The sequence below is a fragment of the Ailuropoda melanoleuca genome, chromosome 2, assembly GCF_002007445.2.
Source record: "Ailuropoda melanoleuca isolate Jingjing chromosome 2, ASM200744v2, whole genome shotgun sequence".
In the NCBI taxonomy this organism is placed as follows: domain Eukaryota; kingdom Metazoa; phylum Chordata; class Mammalia; order Carnivora; family Ursidae; genus Ailuropoda; species Ailuropoda melanoleuca.
Genome location: NC_048219.1, coordinates 163,028,115 through 163,046,759, shown reverse-complemented (window position 1 = coordinate 163,046,759; position 18,645 = coordinate 163,028,115).

Sequence of the window (18,645 nt, the reverse complement as noted above, 5' to 3'; positions counted from 1 at the left end):
ACAAAATACCTTTACAGGTATTTTGTTTTATTGAATAACTGGGGATGACAGCTTAGCCCAGTTGATCAACAGAACTGACCATCACAGAGGAGAGGAAAACATAGAGGAAAAGAGACAGAGAAGAGAAGAATACCTAGAGGAGTATTGTCCACTGCCTCGAGTTCTAGGTGAAATGGACACATTTACTCCCAGTCACATTCCATTATGACACCTTAGTCACATGGGTATACCTAACTGCAAAAAAGTCTGAGAAATGTAGTCCAGCCATGTGCCCAATATAAAAAGACAAAGAGGTTTAGTGGATAACTAGTAAGCTCCAACTCAGCAATGGAAAATTTTGAGAAAACAGATCTCTCAATTACTTGGCTGTACATGTTCTTTGTGCTACAGAACTGAGAATGCACTTCACACTTTCCACAAGAATTCTTACTAATACTTAAACACCCGAAGGCACTGTTAGTTCAGACCCACTCACGTATACCACAGATGACACAAGGTTATTGCCTTGGCATTGGTCACCCACAGTTTTTACAGTAATGACAAGAGCTTTGTGATCCAAGTTTGGCAATTACTTCTGNCAAACACCCGAAGGCACTGTTAGTTCAGACCCACTCACGTATACCACAGATGACACAAGGTGTCATTGGCATTGGTCACCCACAGTTTTTACAGTAATGACAAGAGCTTTGTGATCCAAGTTTGGCAATTACTTCTGCAAATTTCTTTCATCAATAGCCCTGCTAAATCCACTGTGTCGGTACATCACTGGTCTTCTACACATACTTAGAGGGAATTATGAGAACCTGTGATTCTAGCAAAGAACTAAGAGGGAATAATATGCTGAAATAGTTTGGCTATTTAAACCAGAGAGATCTGATCATGAAGCACAAGCTTCCTGCCATTGGCATGTGTCCCAGAGTGTGGCAGCTCTGGGACTGGAGATGGGACAAACAGGCCTCAGCTCTGTTGGCAGCTTTATTTCATTTCGCTCATTCCCTCCTTTTCAAACCTATAGAAATGATCCTAGAACAACCTGTCTCCTGGCATCTTTGTTTCCTCTCATTCTCCCTCTTACTAAAATCTAACTAGGAAGCAAGGAAGGAAGAAATAGAAGGAGACAGCCTCAAGTGGCACTGCTCCGCGCTCCTTCCAGTTCTGATTTCTTCACATGCAGCACTCCCACAATGAAGAGCTTGAAGTGATACCGCATCCATGAGATACTATCAGTACACTTCTACCGCTGCAGGGACCCTAAAACATTATGTGTGGCCAGGGATTACAGTTACTATTCCAATGTATGTCCCACTGCAAAAATGAGGTGAAGGTAACAAGGAATCCAAGTAAGATATGGAGCCTGTTCTTCAAAAGTTACAAATAAGCAACATCATAGATGAAGGCACAACAAAATTAGGGCCCATCCCTTACTGAAGGATCCTTTGGGCTTTAAGGAACATGTTCTCCTCCTCCCCTCCAGGTGTGTCTAGATTTTTCTGACAATATTACTAAAGCCAGTTGGGAAGAAGGAAGGTTGGAATGAGGTTAGATTAGAAAGAGTTAATAAAATTAAGTCATCTATTCTGTAAGAAAAATAAACAGCTGCCACCACCTTTCTGAGGTGTAATAATAAGTTCTCCTAGTCACTGCGAGTTTAAGTTTTCATGAATTGCTTGCCTTCTGAGTCAGGTACTGTGTTAAGTAGCTGCGAGTTTGAGTTTTCATGAACTGCTTGCCTTCTGAGTCAGGTACTGTGTTAAGTACTTCATGATTATGAGTAGATTTGCTTCTTCAAAAAACTAATTCTATGAGGTAGTATGAGTAGCCCCAACTTTCAAATAGGGAAATCAATGTTCAGAGAGGTCAGTGTATTTGCCATGATCAAACTGCAAATAAGTGGCAGAGATGTCACCGTCTGTGCTTTCTCTATCACACACACAAAAGATATTAAGTAATATGGAAGAATCCACAATAGGTTTAAAAATCACATGCACTTAATAAAGATGTGAGAAATAAAAATATGAATTATTAAATATTTTGATAAATAAGGAGAATGACTACAGAATATATTTTCTAAAGATGACAAAACTACTTGGATAAATTAAGTTGAGAGCTAGATTAGGGAATAAGAATGGGTACAAGGACAAAGAAAAGGGGAGAAAGAGAACCAGAAGCTCCAGCCCATCCTTTGGCTGCTAAAAAGTTTGTCTGAAGTTAGCCGTAAGTAGAATCAGAAATACATTCCAACACCCACTCAGAATCAGTGGGATTTAAATTGCTCCCTCATGTTAAATATGCCCTTTAAACTGTTATTACAAAATAATGCAGTTATCACTTTTTTTTAAAAGATTTTATTTATTTGACAGAGAGGGGACACAAGCAGAGGGAGAGGGAGAAGCAGGCTTCCCACTGAGCAGGGAGCCCGACTCAGGGCTCAAACCCAGGACCATGGGATCATGACCTGAGCTGAAGGCAGACGCTGAACGACTGAGCCACCCAGGCACCCCTAGTTATCACTTTCTAAATGAGGTAAGTCTGTATTCTAGTTGTGCTTCAAGACTTATCTCATGTGGTAGCTCACCCACAGACAATTCCCGAAGCACCAAACTGTGTTGCTACTTCTATCAACACACCTTTTGCACTATAATAGAATTTCTTTTATACATATGTGAATGGCATCTAACATGGTGGCAGACCATAATAAATACTACGTAAGAGTTTGTGCTAAAAAGAAAAAGGGGGCGGGGAAGGAAAGGAGAAGGGGATAAAGAAAAAGAGAGAGAAGTAAAGAATATTGATGAGTTTCTTTGAAGGCAGAGGCTTTGCTAAACACCAAGAGAAAAATTTTTTTGCCCACAATGCACTCACAGTCACAGAGAATAACACTATCATTATCAGTGATACCATTAATTGAGTGCTTACTATGTAACATGCCCTTCTGTCTATATAGCAAATGTTATTCTTCTTATTTTAATAAATGAACACACTTAAAAACAGAAATTAAGCAAGAAGCCCGAAGTCACAGTAAATCATGAAGCCATCATTTAAACCTTAGCAATGGAAATCTAGATCCCATACTCGTAACCAGAGCTCTCCGCTGCCTTCTAAAGAAAGAGATAACTGCAGTGTTCCGTGTCAAAGGACACCTCTGCTCCCAGTGCCAAAGGATGAGAGAAAGAAGTATTAAAGAAAGGAGTCTTCTGCCCTGGTGGGAGAAGGGGGGTTGTTTGGATGGGGCTGTGGAGCAGGCTGAGGAAGGTGTTTAGAGATGAGGTAATGTTTGGGCTTCATCTTGAATGATGGGAAGGGATTCCAAATTTGTTTGATTGGGGATGTTGAGGAAGGGAAAACAAGACTAGGCAAAAAGAAAAATTCGTCCCATGCTATCTGTACGCAGAAGGTAGTAAATATGGGGTGGGGAGGGCACGGTGGAGGCAGCAGGGCTAGCGACTCTCAGTGTGAGTGGCAAATGGATTGTGAAAAATATTTTTATCTTATTTTCACTCTACATTTAACAATCAACAACTATGTATTGAACACCTAACTACAACACAGCAGTAAATAGAGAGAGAAACCCTCCATGGAGCTTACATCCTAGAGGAGGTTGACAACAAACATACATAATGTGGCATTTAGTGATAAGAAGGAAAATAAGCCAGGATAAGGAGACACAGAGTGAGGGGCGGATGCTATTTGAGACAGGGTAGTAAGGAAAGGCCTTTCTGTTTGGGGCATTTGAACAGAGACTTACATGAGGGAACCCTTTAGCTTACAAACAGGGAAAGCTGATGAAGGATTTCAAGCAGGGATATGACTTGATCAGATTTCCTTTACTGAAAGCCAAATTTGGCTGATGGCTTGGTGCAGGGAGAGCAAGTTAAGGCTAATGAGAGGGAAAGCACTACATAGAAAACTCCTACAATAATCCAAATAAGAAAGTGTGATGCGCTCAACTGCAGCAGCAGCATCGGGTAAGTGATTTTAAAATAAGAATAAGCTCTGAGGGGGACCTAGACTGCTAAGGAGTTCTCTTTCGAGTAACTTGGACCAGAGGCAACTGTAGATGTGCTAAAAGGCAGAGGATATTGGGAAAGCTGACAGAGAGAAAAGCCAAGAGTTATTTATTGCTCAGACTGTAGCATCAATGGAACGGACATGAATGACTGAAGGAGAATCTCAAACATTTCCTCACTTCTGAAAGAAAGCGCTGTTAAGGAAGGTGGAAGAAAACCTGGAAGTAGTCTTGGCTTGCAACACTGAAGTCCAATATCTATTGTCATGGAAGGAAATGAGAGAGAAAGGATTCTGACAGTTCGTAATACCTTCCCATTCACACAGATATTAATCTTCTTATGCTCAATCCCCCATGAGTGTGTGCCCACCACTAGGGTCACTGGTCCTGTAAAGTAGCAAAAATAGGCAAGGGCTAAAACCCTGCGGGGGTGGGGCAGAGGTGAAGGTGAAATGCAGACAGAAGAAAGGGACAGGAGTGCCTGGGGTGTGTCTGAGCTGGCTTCATCTGCCCCACCATTTAGAAGATCAAAGGAACTTGGGATCCCTGGGTGGCTCAGTAGGTTAAGCATCTGCCTTCGGCTCAGGTCATGATCCCAGGGTCCTGGGATCTAGTCTTGCATAAGGCTCTTTGCTTAGGAGGGAAGTGCTTCTTCCTCTTCCTCTGCCTTTCCCTCTGCTTGTCCTCGCTCTCTCTCTCTCCTGACAAATAAATAAATAAAATCTTAAAAGAAGAAGAAGACGACGATGATGGTGGCAGGAACTAAAAGTAAACAACCCATAAAGACAGCAAACGCCAAAGGCCACCATAGAGATGGGCAACAGGGGGCTTTAGGACAATGCCCAGTCTGGAGGCTGAGGGTGGTATGAATTCTCTAGGTTTCTCCTTCCTTAAGATTTACAGGGTTGTGGGTAGGATTTTTTTAAGAAAATGTGAGGATGAAAATAGGTAAATAGGTCATGAATGTGCCACAAGATATTTATGGTTGCACATTTTTTAGAATGATGACAAATTTAAATGATTTTAAAACACTTACAAATTTATAACACTTTTATAACGTTATATTGTACGGTTGATTTCATAAACAGATGTAAAATATATGAAAACAATACCACCAGGGATAGGGGATAAATGGAATTTCATTATTGTGCTAACATTTTACTTGCAATTGTATAACACTTAATCTAAGCAAACTTGGTAAGTTAATTTGCACATCATCATCCCTAGGAAAATTTAAAAAATAATATAAGGATATACAACTAAAAAGTCTATGAAGAAGATTGAAAAATAAAACATATATGGTTGACTCCAAAGAAGTTAGGGAAAAGAGAAAGAGAAAATCAAAACCAGGTGGTACCACTATAGAACACATTGCAAATAGGTGACACAAACCAAACTATATAAATAGTGATATTAAATGTAGATGGACTAAACATTCTATGTAAAAGGCAGAGATTGTCAGACTGGATAAGAAGGCAAGACCTAACTACTTCGTGGTCTCAAGAGTCTGCACTTAATAAAAAGATACAGCTAAGTTGAATGTAAAAGAATGGAACTGCATAATAAGCAAACACTAATCATAAGAAATATGGTATGTTATCTTAATAGGATTGACTTAAAGAGTATAATAACAGATAAATAGGAACCTTTCAAAATCATAAAATGGTTAATTCTTCATTATATAAATCCTAAATGGCTATGAATCTAATAATAGAAATATAAGATACATTTAATAAAACATGGATAGATGAGATGGAAAAATAGACCAATGCACATTCATAGTTGGAAATATAATACCCTGTTCAGTAATGCATAGAGAACCTAGAAAAAATATTAGTGATATAAAAACCTAGAATATACAGTGATATATATATATATATATAGAGAGAGAGAGAGAGAGAGAGAATTGAACATGCAATCATATAACTTTATTACACTATATTTATACAAATTAAGTCTAGTAATTATAAAAATGCATGCTCTTTTCAAGTGTACATTGTAGTCCTTCATCCTATCTTTTATAATCACAGAAATCATGTTCTTCCTTCAATAATAGCCTCTCCTATAAATGTCTTTTTTAATCTAGCCACCATCTATACTTGCCTAGTTGTCTAATTAAAAGTCAGAATATAGTTAATGTATTGTTGTAAGAGATAACAGATATAGAAAGGCCTTTGAACTAATGTAAAGTGCTCTAAAATTTTACATAATTTTTTTCTATTTTGTATTATAATTACTTGTTTGTCTTCTTTCTTGTATTAGTTTCCTATTGCTTAGTCATCAAGCATTAAATTACCCCAAAGTAGTCATCCTACTGTAACCACATGAAAGATCTTAAACAAGAACCACCCAGCTGAATCCCATCCACTAGAACTATGAGAGATAATAAATTTTAGAACACTGAGTTTTCTGGGGGTTTTTGTTAAGCAACAATAGAAAACCAGAACACAGCCCAAAACATTTCAAATAATACAAAGATCTAGAAGCTATGAACAAATTTCTTTGCACACAGGTGTCTGCTTAAAAAAACAAAAACAAAAACAAACAGAGGTTGCTGCTAAAGTTTGAGACACAAACAGGAAGCAAGGGTGTCAAGAAATTGGAACCAGACCCAAATTGGAGTCCTCTTCAGAATCATTTCAGAATCTGGGAGATTTAATAACAGCCCCCAGCAAAAGTCATTGAACCATTCATATACACACAACAAAGAATGAGAAATTAACCAGAGGACAATAAATGCATGAAAGAACGGGACATAACAGAACTGGGACTTGGTAGTTTATGGCGGTTGTCACTGTAACTGTCATTCCCTCTGCTACCCAACCCTATGTTGCTATCCCTCAAGTCCTGCAATCTGAGTACTTGGAAGCCCTGTTTCCCACACTCCTCCCACTCTCCTCAACAGCGGGCTTAGCCGTAGAGAGCCTCACTGCTGCCCTCAGGGCCTCAGCACTTCGTGTCCAGGGCCACGGCCATTGTCCAGCCATCCCTTATGAGACCACTGCATGCACGTTGGGCATAGTGCTACCGCTCAAGGAAATCCCTGGGCCGCATTAATTCCCCATTCTCTAAAGGTGACTTTCTATCTCTTGGGTCTCTCCACTTCTACCTTATCCAACCATCAAACTCATCTACCTCTAAAAAAATCCGGGCTAATCCACCTCAATGATCTAAACACCCTTAAACTGGTCTGTTTTGTTTTGTTTTTAAAGATTCAGTTTTTAAATAATCTCTACACCCAATGTGGGGCTTGAACTTACAACCTCAAGATCAAGAGTTGTATGAACTGGGGATGTACTGTATGGTGACTAACATAATATAATAAAAAAATCATTAAAAAAAAAAAGAGTTGTATGCTCTACTAACTGAGCCAAGCAGGCACCCCAACCCTTAAACTATTGACTCCAACCAGCAAAGTGAAGGCAAGGTGGGGACAAGGGGCAGGGAAGGGGCTCAACCTCCACGAGCCCCCTCAAGGTTGGTCTCTCCTTCCTGGGGTGGGTGATGGGAAGTGAAAGGAGATAGTCCATAGGAAGGAGAAAAACAGTTTTTCTTTTTCTTTTTCTAATAGTTCTCCCTATTGCACATGTTATTTGGGAAAGCAGAATTTGGTATTCTAGTCCATGGGGAAAAAAATCATTGTGAATTCTTGCAGTACATATAAATTGTTTCCTAACTAAAATGATGAAAAGATATATCAGAGGAAAGAAATGAAGGTAAAAAGTTCACAGAAAAGATTTTCCTAATTTACAGCCTAGCCTTCTCTTGAAATGAACTGTATTTCAGTTCATATCAAGATAATAGACCTGAAAAAGCAATATTCCTAAAAAAGGTGATACTTAAAAGTGCCTATTGCATTAAAAAGCAAAATATACTACACAGCATAAAATTGTCCTGTGTGTCCATGTCATAAATTTAATCGTTCCAAAAGGATAAAACCATCTTAAGGCTCAGCACTTCAGGTATAAAATACAATCAACTGAATACGAAAGCAGGTTTTGATACTGATAGATTAACACGCCAATCGGAAGTAGCAACATTTAACAAAAACTGGCCGCAATTTTAAAAGGGTCATTTCCAGCGAAATCATCATTCAACCACGGTTTCTTGCAATAGAGAGAGAGCAAAATAATGTGGATGTTATAATTTCTTGTTCTCTTACAAAGGAAACACCCCCATGGGAAAGTCACTGTGGCTGAAATCAAGAAGAGCTGGTGCTTGATCTGGCTCTGCAAGTCACTGACCCAGACGCTTCTTTCCTCATTCCTACTTTGGGATAAAATCAGTCACACTGCCTGCCTCCCAAAGGCTCAAATGGGAAGTATGTGAGAAATGTGTGCAAACTCTTTTCGAAACCCTATACAAATGCTAATTACCATTTTTATCATAGTGTCGAGGAAAGTGTTGTAGTGGTTGAGATATTGTCCTAGGGAGGATAGAAGGGACTGTCCTCTAAGAATTCAGGGCACTTAAGGTTACAATGGGTGTGTGTCTGTGTGTGTGTTGGCCATGTCACAAAGGACAATAAGTGAAAAAACAATGCTTTCATGAAGAATTACACAAATATTTGTTTGGGCACAATTTTTCCCCATGTTTGCTCAAATCCCTTTAACTTCTTTGTATTTTTATTTTTCACTATGAAAATTTTCAAACATAAAATGCAAAAGTAGGAATACATAATGAACACCCATGTATCCATCAGACAGAATGACAACGGTCAACACTCTGCTTGTTAAGGACTGAGCTGTGTCTCCCCCAAATTCATATGTTGAAGCCCTAACCTCCTGTATCTCAGTGACTGCTTTTGGAGACAGGGCCTTCACAGAGGTAGTTAAGTTAAATTAAGGTTATTAAGGTGAGCCCTAACCCAATCTAAATGTGTCCTTAAGAGAATTAGGACACAGGAGAGACCAAGGGTACCCTCACACAGAGAAAAGCCATGTGAGGACATAAAGAACAGGTGTCCACCTGCAAACCAAGGAGAGAGGCCTCAGGAGAAACCACACCTCCCAGCACTTTGCTCTTGGATTTCTAGCCTCCACAACTGTGAGAAAATATATTTCTATTGTTTACTCCACCTAGTCTGTGGTACTTTGTTACGGTAGCCCTAGCAGAGTACCTTGCTATTCTTGCTCCTTCCATCCCCCTCTATTATTCTTTTTTTTTTTTTTTGCTAGAGTTCCTGAGGAAATTTATCACTAATTATAATATTGCTGCTTAGCTAATGGGCACACTGTGCAATCCTGAAACAGTACTTAAGGACATGTTCTGGGACACTAACTGTCATCCTGGAACGTAAGAACAGCCAGTATCTATTACAGAAGGACCTAAGGTTGGCAGAGAAGGAAGGAAGCATGGTCACTCGTGTTCATATAAGGGGTCAAGGTCCAGAGTATCTCCCTCAGACCAGAGAGAGCACCACCATATTTTCTACTTTAAAATCTGCCTCTTTATGTTACAAACCAATTTTTTGCACAATTTATTGCTGCAAATCTGGAGACATATTGTAAAATCAGAGCATCCATGAGCTACTCTATGTGGAAATTATTATAAAATTAACCCAAAAATAGAAGGTAGAGACTTACATCCCAATAAAAAATGAAATCTACTCAACAGTTAGAATCTACTCGCCTTATAGGCTTGTCAGCAACAGGAATACACCTGTGTCAGCTCTGGATAGGAATATAGCCTGTAGCCATGCCACAGAAATAAAGGCAACATCACAGCTACAGCATCAGGCCAAATGGGAAAGTTATGAACTGCAGGAGGGCTGACGCTTGCCAAACTCAACTAGACATGTGTTCCCAGAGAATATGGGCCAGAGGCTGTTTCCACAAGTTCTTTCAATTCCACATGGATGTGGAAGGATTCAATACTTGTGAGTTGAACAAAGTTGTGGGCTTTATTCATCTATTTCCTCATCTCCAACTTGCACTTCTGACCAGTATGAAATACAAAGAAAAAGAAAAAGAAAAACTGTTTTCTGACCAGTATGAAATAACAGAGATCAGATTTATCTTCCTGCATGAAACACTAAAAAACCAAACAAAATACATGAAACAAAGCCTCCCATTACATTACACATCAGGCAATAAAGAACAATGACCTCTGAGACACAGGAAATAAATGACATGATTACCTGACTTTACTGTTTAGAGAAAATTCCCAGACTGTGATAGGAGGGGAAGCCCAAGCAGAGCCTAGCTTAGAGCTCTCCCTGAGTTGAGGGTATACAATTGAGAATCTAAGGGCCCCATAATGCTTAAGTTTGTATGACAGAGCACTGGAAAGGTGATAGCTACACAGAGAGAGAACCCCAGGATCTGCAGAGGGACCACCTCAGGTGTTCAGTTGATTACTAATGAGCACATACATTTGAGGAAACCACCTAAAGCCTGGCAAGGGTCAGATGGGGGGTGTGGGGAGTGGCAGAGATATGCAAGTGATTGGTGGGAACAGTGTCCAGAGATCACACAGAATCAAGAACAGTGTCTGCTCCCAACAGACAAAATAGAAAACCTCATAATTCGTGGAGCATTTCTTAGAGAACTAAGTCTCTTGCCTAAAATGGTAGGGAGACTATAATCCTTGACTAAATGCTCTAACAAAGCTTAAAGGCAAGGCACTAAAGGTCAAAGCATTTCTAAGTAACTGCATTGCAAAATATTGCAGAATAAATACTGTGGAATATTTAAAGGAATACAAAGTGTCTGGCACCCACTAAGATATAATATACAGTATCTGGCATCCAGTCAAAACTTGCCAGTCATGTAAAGAAGAAAAACTACAACCAGAGTAAGAAAATCAAAACTAATTCAGAAATTATATAGATGAAAAGTAGCAGATAAGGAGAGTAAAGCAGCGAAAGGAGAGCCCTCTGACACTGTTGGTGGGAATGCAAGTCGGTACAGCCACTTTGGAAAACAGCGTGGAGGTCCCTTAAAAAGTTAAAAATTGAGCTACCCTGTGATCCAGCAATTGCACTACTGGGTATTTACCCCAAAGATACAGACGTAGTGAGGAGAAGGGCCATATGCAGCCCAATGTTCATAGCGGCATTGTCCACAATAGTTAAATCATGGAAGGAGCCGAGATGCTCTTCAACAGATGACTGGATTAAGAAGATGTGGTCCACATATACAATGGAATATTACTCAGCCATCAGAAAGAATGATTACACAACATTTGCAGCAACATGGACGGCACTGGAGGAGATTATGCTAAGAGAAATAAGTCAAGCAGAGAAAGACAATTATCATAGGGTTTCACTCATTTATGGAACATAAGAAATAGGAAGATCAGTAGGAGAAGGAAGGGAAGAATGAAGGGGGGGGCAAACAGAAGGGGGAATGAACCATGAGAGACTATGGACTCTGGGAAACAAACTGAGGGCTTAAGAGGGGCGGGGTGGGGGATTAGGGTAAGCCGGTGATGGGTATTAAGGAGGGCACATATTTATTGCATGGTGCACTGGGTGTTATATGCAAATAATGAATCATGGAACATTACAACAAAAATTAAGGATATACTGTATGGTGACTAATATAACATAATAAAAAATTATTATTAAAAAAAAGGAGAGTAAAGCAGCACCATTGTATTATTTTACTTTATAACTGTACTATATTATTGTAACTGTAGTCCATGTATCCAGTAAATTAGAGGGAAGGTTAAACATGTTAAGTAAAGACATGGAAGATGTAAAGATGACTGAATTTGAACGTTTAACAGATGTCTGAGATGAAAAACACACTGATGCCAATAACATCAGTTTAGACACAGTAGGACAAAAATTAGTGAACCTGGAAACATAGCAGTATAAACTACCAAAATGAAATACCAAGAGAAAAAAGACTGGAAAAAAAAATGAGCAGAGCATCCATGAACTGTGGGCCCACTTCCAGGAGGTAAATATATGGATAATTAGTGTCCTAAAAGGGCAGAAAGAGAAAATACTTTAAGACATAAAGGTCAAAATTTTCCCACATTTCATGAAAACTATTACCCCATAGATCAAGAAGCTCAACGAATCTCAAGCTAAAGAAAGATGAAGAGGGGCACTTGGGTGGCTCAGTCTGTTAAGCATCCAATTCTTGATTTCAGCTCGGGTCACGAGCTCAGGGTTATGAGATAGAGCATCGGGCTCCACGCTGGGCACAAAGCCTACTTAAGATTCTCTCTCTCACAGCCCACGGAATGGGAGAATATATTTGCAAAGGACACTACAGATAAAGGACTGGTATCCAAGATCTACAAAGAAACTTCTCAAACTCAATATACGAGAAACAAATAAACAAATCAAAAAATGGGCAGAAGATATGAACAGACACTTTTCCAATGAAGACATACAAATGGCTAACAGACACATGAAAAAATGTTCAAAATCATTAGCCATCAGGGAAATTCAAATCAAAACCACACTGAGATACCACCTTACGCCAGTTAGAATGGCAAAAATAGACAAGGCAAGAAACAACAACTGTTGGAGAGGATGTGTAGAAAGGGGATCCCTCCTACATTGTTGGTGGGAATGCAAGTTGGTACAGCCACTCTGGAAAACAGTGTGGAGGTCCCTTAAAAAGTTAAAAATTGAGCTACCCTATGATCCAGCCATTGCACTACTGGGTGTTTACCCCAAAGATACAGACGTAGTGAAGAGAAGGGCCATATGAACCCCAATGTTCATAGCAGCATTCTCCACAATAGTTAAATCGTGGAAGGAGCCGAGATGCCCTCCAACAGATGACTGGATTAAGAAGCTGTGGTCCATATATACAATGGAATATTACTCAGCTATCAGAAAGAATGAATTCTCAACATTTGCTGCAACATGGACGGCACTGGAGGAGATTATGCTAAGTGAAATAAGTCAAGCAGAGAAAGACAATTATTATATGATTTCTCTCATCTATGGAACATAAGAACTAGGATGATCAGTAGGGGAAGAAAGGGATAAAGAAAGGGGGGTAATCAGAAGGGGGAATGAAACATGAGAGACTATGGTATGAGAAACAAACTGAGGGCCTCAGAGGGGAGGGGGGTGGGGGATTGGGATAGACTGGTGATGGGTAGTAAGGAGGGGCACGTATTGCATGGTGCAGTGGGTGTTATACGCAACTAATGAAGCATCGAACTTTACATCGGAAACCGGGGATGTACTGTATGGTGACTAACATAATATAATAAAAAAATCATTAAAAAAAAAAGCACTGAAAAAAAAAGATTCTCTCTCTCCCTCTGCCCCTCCCTCACCTTCCCTCTCTTTAAAAAAAAAAAAAGAACATAAAGAAAATTATAACAAGGCACATCATAATCAAATTCTCAAAACCAGTGGTAAAGAGTAATCTTCAAAGTACACATATTTACAAAGATATGTAAGGAGAAACAAAGATAAGAGTCACAGTATATTTCTTGTGGGAAACGATGTAAGCTAGAAAACAATAAAGCAACATTTCAAAGCACTAAAAGAAAAAAAAAAGGCAACCCGGAATTCTTTACCCAGTGAAAATATCTTTCAAAAATGAGGTGAATGACACCAATTCTATACGATTTCTTCCAGAAAATAATCTGTATTATGAGGCAGCACTACAAAGCTAGATGAAGATAGTACCCAAAAAGACAATTATAGGCTATTCTGCCCCATGAACATCTTCACAGATGGGGAGACCCAACATAGTTGTCAAGTCTCCCTAAGTTGATCTATACATTTAATGCAATTCCAACCAAAATCCCAGAAGTTTTTTCGGATGCAGGCAAACCAATTCTCAAATGCATGTTGGGAGGCAAAGCCATTATCACAGCCAAAGTCATTTTGATAAGCAGCAAAGTTGGAGGACTCACACTACTCAATTTTTAATGCGAAGATTAGGAGCTACTAGAATTCTCATATGTTCTTAATGAGATTGCAAGATAGGCGAGCTATTCTTGAAAACAGTTTGGCAGTTTCTTATAAAGTTAAACATATACTTTCCATATGATCCATCAGTCCCACTTTTAAGTATTTAGCCTAGAGCAACAGTCCTAGGTTTTTATAAAGTTTTATTGGAACCCAGATATGCATTCATGTATGTAATGGCTTTTCTCATACTTCAGTGGCAGAACTGAGGAGTTGCCGCAGAGATTAAATGTCCAGCAAGACTCAAAATATCATCTGTCCTTTTATAGAAAAAGTTTTCTCATCTCTTTCTGGAGAAATAAACACAAATGCACCACAAAAACCCGCACACAAATGTTCATAGCAGATTTACATTTGGGGAAAAAAAAACACCAAAAATAACCCCTGGAAATTCAAATGTCCATCCATGTGAATGGAGAAACAAACTATGGTAAACCCACACAATCGAAGTTTACTCTGCAGTACAAAGGAATGCATGACTGACGCAGGCAACATAAGTAAACTTAAAAATAATTATGCTGAAAAAAACCAAAAAAAAGAGTATATGCTGAATGATTCGTTACACAAAATTTCTAGAAAATGGCAAATCGATAATAACAAAGTATAAATCAGTTGTTGCTTGGAGATGTGGGATAGGGCAGGAAGGAGCAGGTGGGAAGGATCACAAATGGATAAGAAAAAATTTTAGGGATGATGGATATGATCATTTTCTTGATTGTGCTGGTGGTTTCGTGGCTATGGGTATCAAACACCTTAAATGTGTAGTTTATTGCATGTTGATTACATCTCAATAAAGCTGTTAAAAACCCAGACCTGCCTGAGTACAATGCCTTTCATTTAACTGCCCCTCTAGCTTCCCTCTCAAGACGGGAAAGAAATATACCAGGAAAAGCCGCAACCACTGACACCAGGCTGTAAACAGCCTGCAGCCCTTTAATCTCCAAGGCTCTAATCTTGAGGGTGGAGCTAGTTAGGAAGACAAGAGCTGCCTCTAATTATGTACTATACAGTGGCTAACTGAACAGAATAAAAAAAATAAAAAAATAAAATAACCAATATAAACAAAACAAAACAAACAGAAAAAAGGAAAAAAAAAAAAAAACCCTGCCTCCTCACAGCACTCCTGGCAGACATCAGAGCCAGAGCCACAGGCCTCCCCACGAATGGGCCTACAGTGTTTGCCCCCATCTGGCTTCAGCTGCCCCATCTCACCCTGACTGCTTCACCTGACCTAGGCGGAGCTTCTCAGAAGCAGAGAGAGGCCTGGGCACCTCTATTTCTGAACCTCCAAAAAGGAGACTTATTAAAGGAGACTTATTTAAAATAGTGTCCGTCATAGGTTGGAGTCTTGGGAAGCAGGTGCTAAGATCAACACCTGTGAAACGAAAGCAGAAGAGGCAGGACTGGGCAGGGAGATGACCAAATGCGACAGAGGCCCAGCAAAACCTTGGCCAATGTGGACAGGTGCTCTGGAGTCCGTGTCCTTCATCAGAGATGCCCTGAGTCAGGTCCAGATGGTGGGTGATTTATACTCGTGCCTGGCTCACTCATTAGCTGCAGGCTGATCAGGAAAGGGGTGACAGCGGCACTCTCTGAAACTGAAGCTAACCCGGGGTGAGCTACTGGCTCGATGCTGCTGTCCTGACCACACACTGATCCTTGTAGAGTGAGCATGACTTAATATAGTTATGTATGCTTATTTTTTTTAAATTATGAAAAAAACCAAGGATGCAAAACGTAAGTGTTGTGTCTTCTGCCATTTTGCTAGGCAGGAAACACAAGATTGGGAAAAGAAATCAGGTCCTGTAATTACAAACAGATCCACTTCACTAATTTATCTTTGATTGTTTTTCATGTGTTGGCCAATGTTTCAAAGCTTTGTCACGGTGTGCAAGAGGATGTTGGTGGCAGATTTAAGAGCTAGCTAAAAATTAAAGTAAAAAGTAAAACCACATACCTGACCTATTAGGAAGGAACTGCATATTGTATTCAGAAAGAGAAAGTAGAGATCTATACATTAATTATGGGTACGCTTGACCAGTTATGGGTGTAATGCAGTAAGAAACTGGGAGAATATAATGAGGCAGCCAACACGGGCTGAGAATCCTATTTACGGTGCTGCGAGCTTAAAATGAACGTCTGCAGAAGCAGCAGGAGGAGTGCGGGCTGCCAGCTCTGTGATTAACAATAGGAGAATTTCAGGGGACATTTGCAGCAGTAGTAAGATTCTGCCAAATATCAATAGCGAAATGTTAGTATGCTACAGCATCAAGAAAAGAAACAAGTAATTATGAATGGGTATTTCTCAAAAGTAAACCGTCAGGAGTATGCTTTTATTAATCAAGTGATAATGTTTTGCTGTTGAGTGATACTGTTTATCGAGTGTGGAGAAATAATGAATCAGAATTCACAGAACGTTTGAAATTCTGGTCTATGAAAATAAAATGCATTGCTTTTGATAGTGAAGGAAAACTTCTAGAATTTCCATGGAAATTATGTCAGGGGACAAGTGTAAATAGGACTGGCAGTAGAATAAATGGTAAAATAGGCAAAAATTGGCTTCTGATACCTCTTCTCTCCTTCCTTGTCTCTTCCACAATCTCACACGGGGCTGTGGGGCCCCAGGGGCTAATGGCCCCTCTTCCTCTAGTCGGCCTTTGGGCAGCTTCTACACAACACTCCCTTTCCAACACACCGGCTGTGTGGTTTTTATCCTCAATGACCTTAATGGAGAGCTCATGGCAGAGAGCCACTACGTCCTTTTCCTAATCTTTCATTAAGCAAATTAACCCTAATATAAATTACCCTTCCAGAAGCATATGGATTTTTAAAAAGGATTCCAAGACACAGGCTCCAACATGTTTATGGGGGGAAATATTTTTCAGATTGTTTAGGAATCTTGTCAGGGATTTTTAAGCCATACAGTATAGGCGGTGACCCTTCCTCCTAAGAATCAGGCTGGCCCAGGGGTTAACCTTTGCTAAGGCTCATAGACATATGAAGACCCTACTATCTCCTGTCACCTTGCGGACAGTATTTTTCCCCATGACTTGTTTCCTTTATCCCTTTATTGTCCAATTCGCTCTAAACACATGGAAGAGGCAATGGTGAGGTAATGGAACAAACAAGAAGAACTGGATCTCAGTTCTGACTTTTCTACTCCCCAAATGAGGCTTTGGGCAAGTTACTTAAACCTGTTTTAATTTGTAATTCATCTGTAAAAACAGTGAGAAGATCTACTCCATAGGGCAGCTGTGGAGAACTGTTTGATGTGTGGCATATGGTAGGCTCTCGAAGTTAGGTTGTTTTTTAAATAGTTAACCTACAGTGTAATATTAGTTTCAGGTGTACAACATAGTGATTCAACACTTCCATACAACACCCGGTGCCCATCACAACAGGTGCACTCCTTTATCCCCATCACCTACTTCACCCATCTCCCTACCCCGCGCTGCTGCCCCCAACCATGAGTTGTTCTCTATAAGAGTCTGTTTCTTGGTTTGTCTCTTTTTTCTCCTTCGCTCATTTGTTTTGTTTCTTAAATTTACATATGAGTGAAATCACATGGTATTTGTCTTTCTCTGACTTATTGCACTTAGCATTATACTCTCTAGCTCCATTCATGTTGTTGCAAATGGCAAGATTTCATTTTTTATGGCTGAATAAAATTCTGTTGTATATATTTATATAGATACAGATGTGTATATGTGTATATATATATATATATACACACACCACATCTTTATGTATGTATGTATACACCACATCTTTATTCATCAATTGACTGAGACTCGGGCTGCTTCCATATCTTGGCTATTGTAAATAATGCTGCAATAAACTAGGGGTGCATGTATCCCTTTGGATTAGTGTTTTTGTATTTTGGGGGGAAATACATAGTACTGTGGTTATAAGGTAGTTCGATTTTTAACTTTGAGGAATCTCCGTACTGTTTTCCACAATGGCTACACCAGTTTTCATTCCCACCAACAGTGCAGGAGGGGTTTTTTCCCCCCACATCCTCACCAACTCTTGAGATTTCTTGTGTTTTTTTTTTCATTTTAGCCATTTTGACTGGTAGAAGGTGATGCTGCATCGTAGGTTTGATTTGCATTTCCCAGATGACGAGGGATGTTGAACATCTTTTCATGTGTCTCAAAGTTAGTTTCTTTTCTTCAAGTCAGAGAGCCATGAATAGATACTAAGATTGTTAGGTGTGGTCTTTTGCATGCCACCCTATCAAGAGCAACCAAATCTTGCTATTCCCGTAGGAAGAATACCCAAGTATTGAGTACAGAGAAAAAGGGACACTTGTTCCCACCCACTACGGGCCACCTAAGGAAAAGTGTCAGATTCGGAGCCAGGAGATCTGGATGCAAAACCTAACGTCACCTCATGCAAGCTGCGTCGTCTTGGACATTCAAATGCCTTCCTACACAGCTGGGTCTTCAAACACAGAAGCCAATACCCAGGGCTCTCTCTACTCCAGAGGGACATAAGAAAGATCAAATATAAATAAAACGACTTTGTAACAAGAAAATTTACAATGTAACATCACAGTTGTAGCAATCCCTTTACTAGCATCAAGGAAAGTTATTAACTGAACGTCAAGAGAAGAACTAAGAAATACTGGTACGAGAATCGACAGCCGGACTTTTAGCTGTTCTATCCTCCAGATATAAAATTCAACCTGGCTCCAGATACCACCATCATCTAAAAGGTTGAACTTATTCTTTTTACTTTAAAG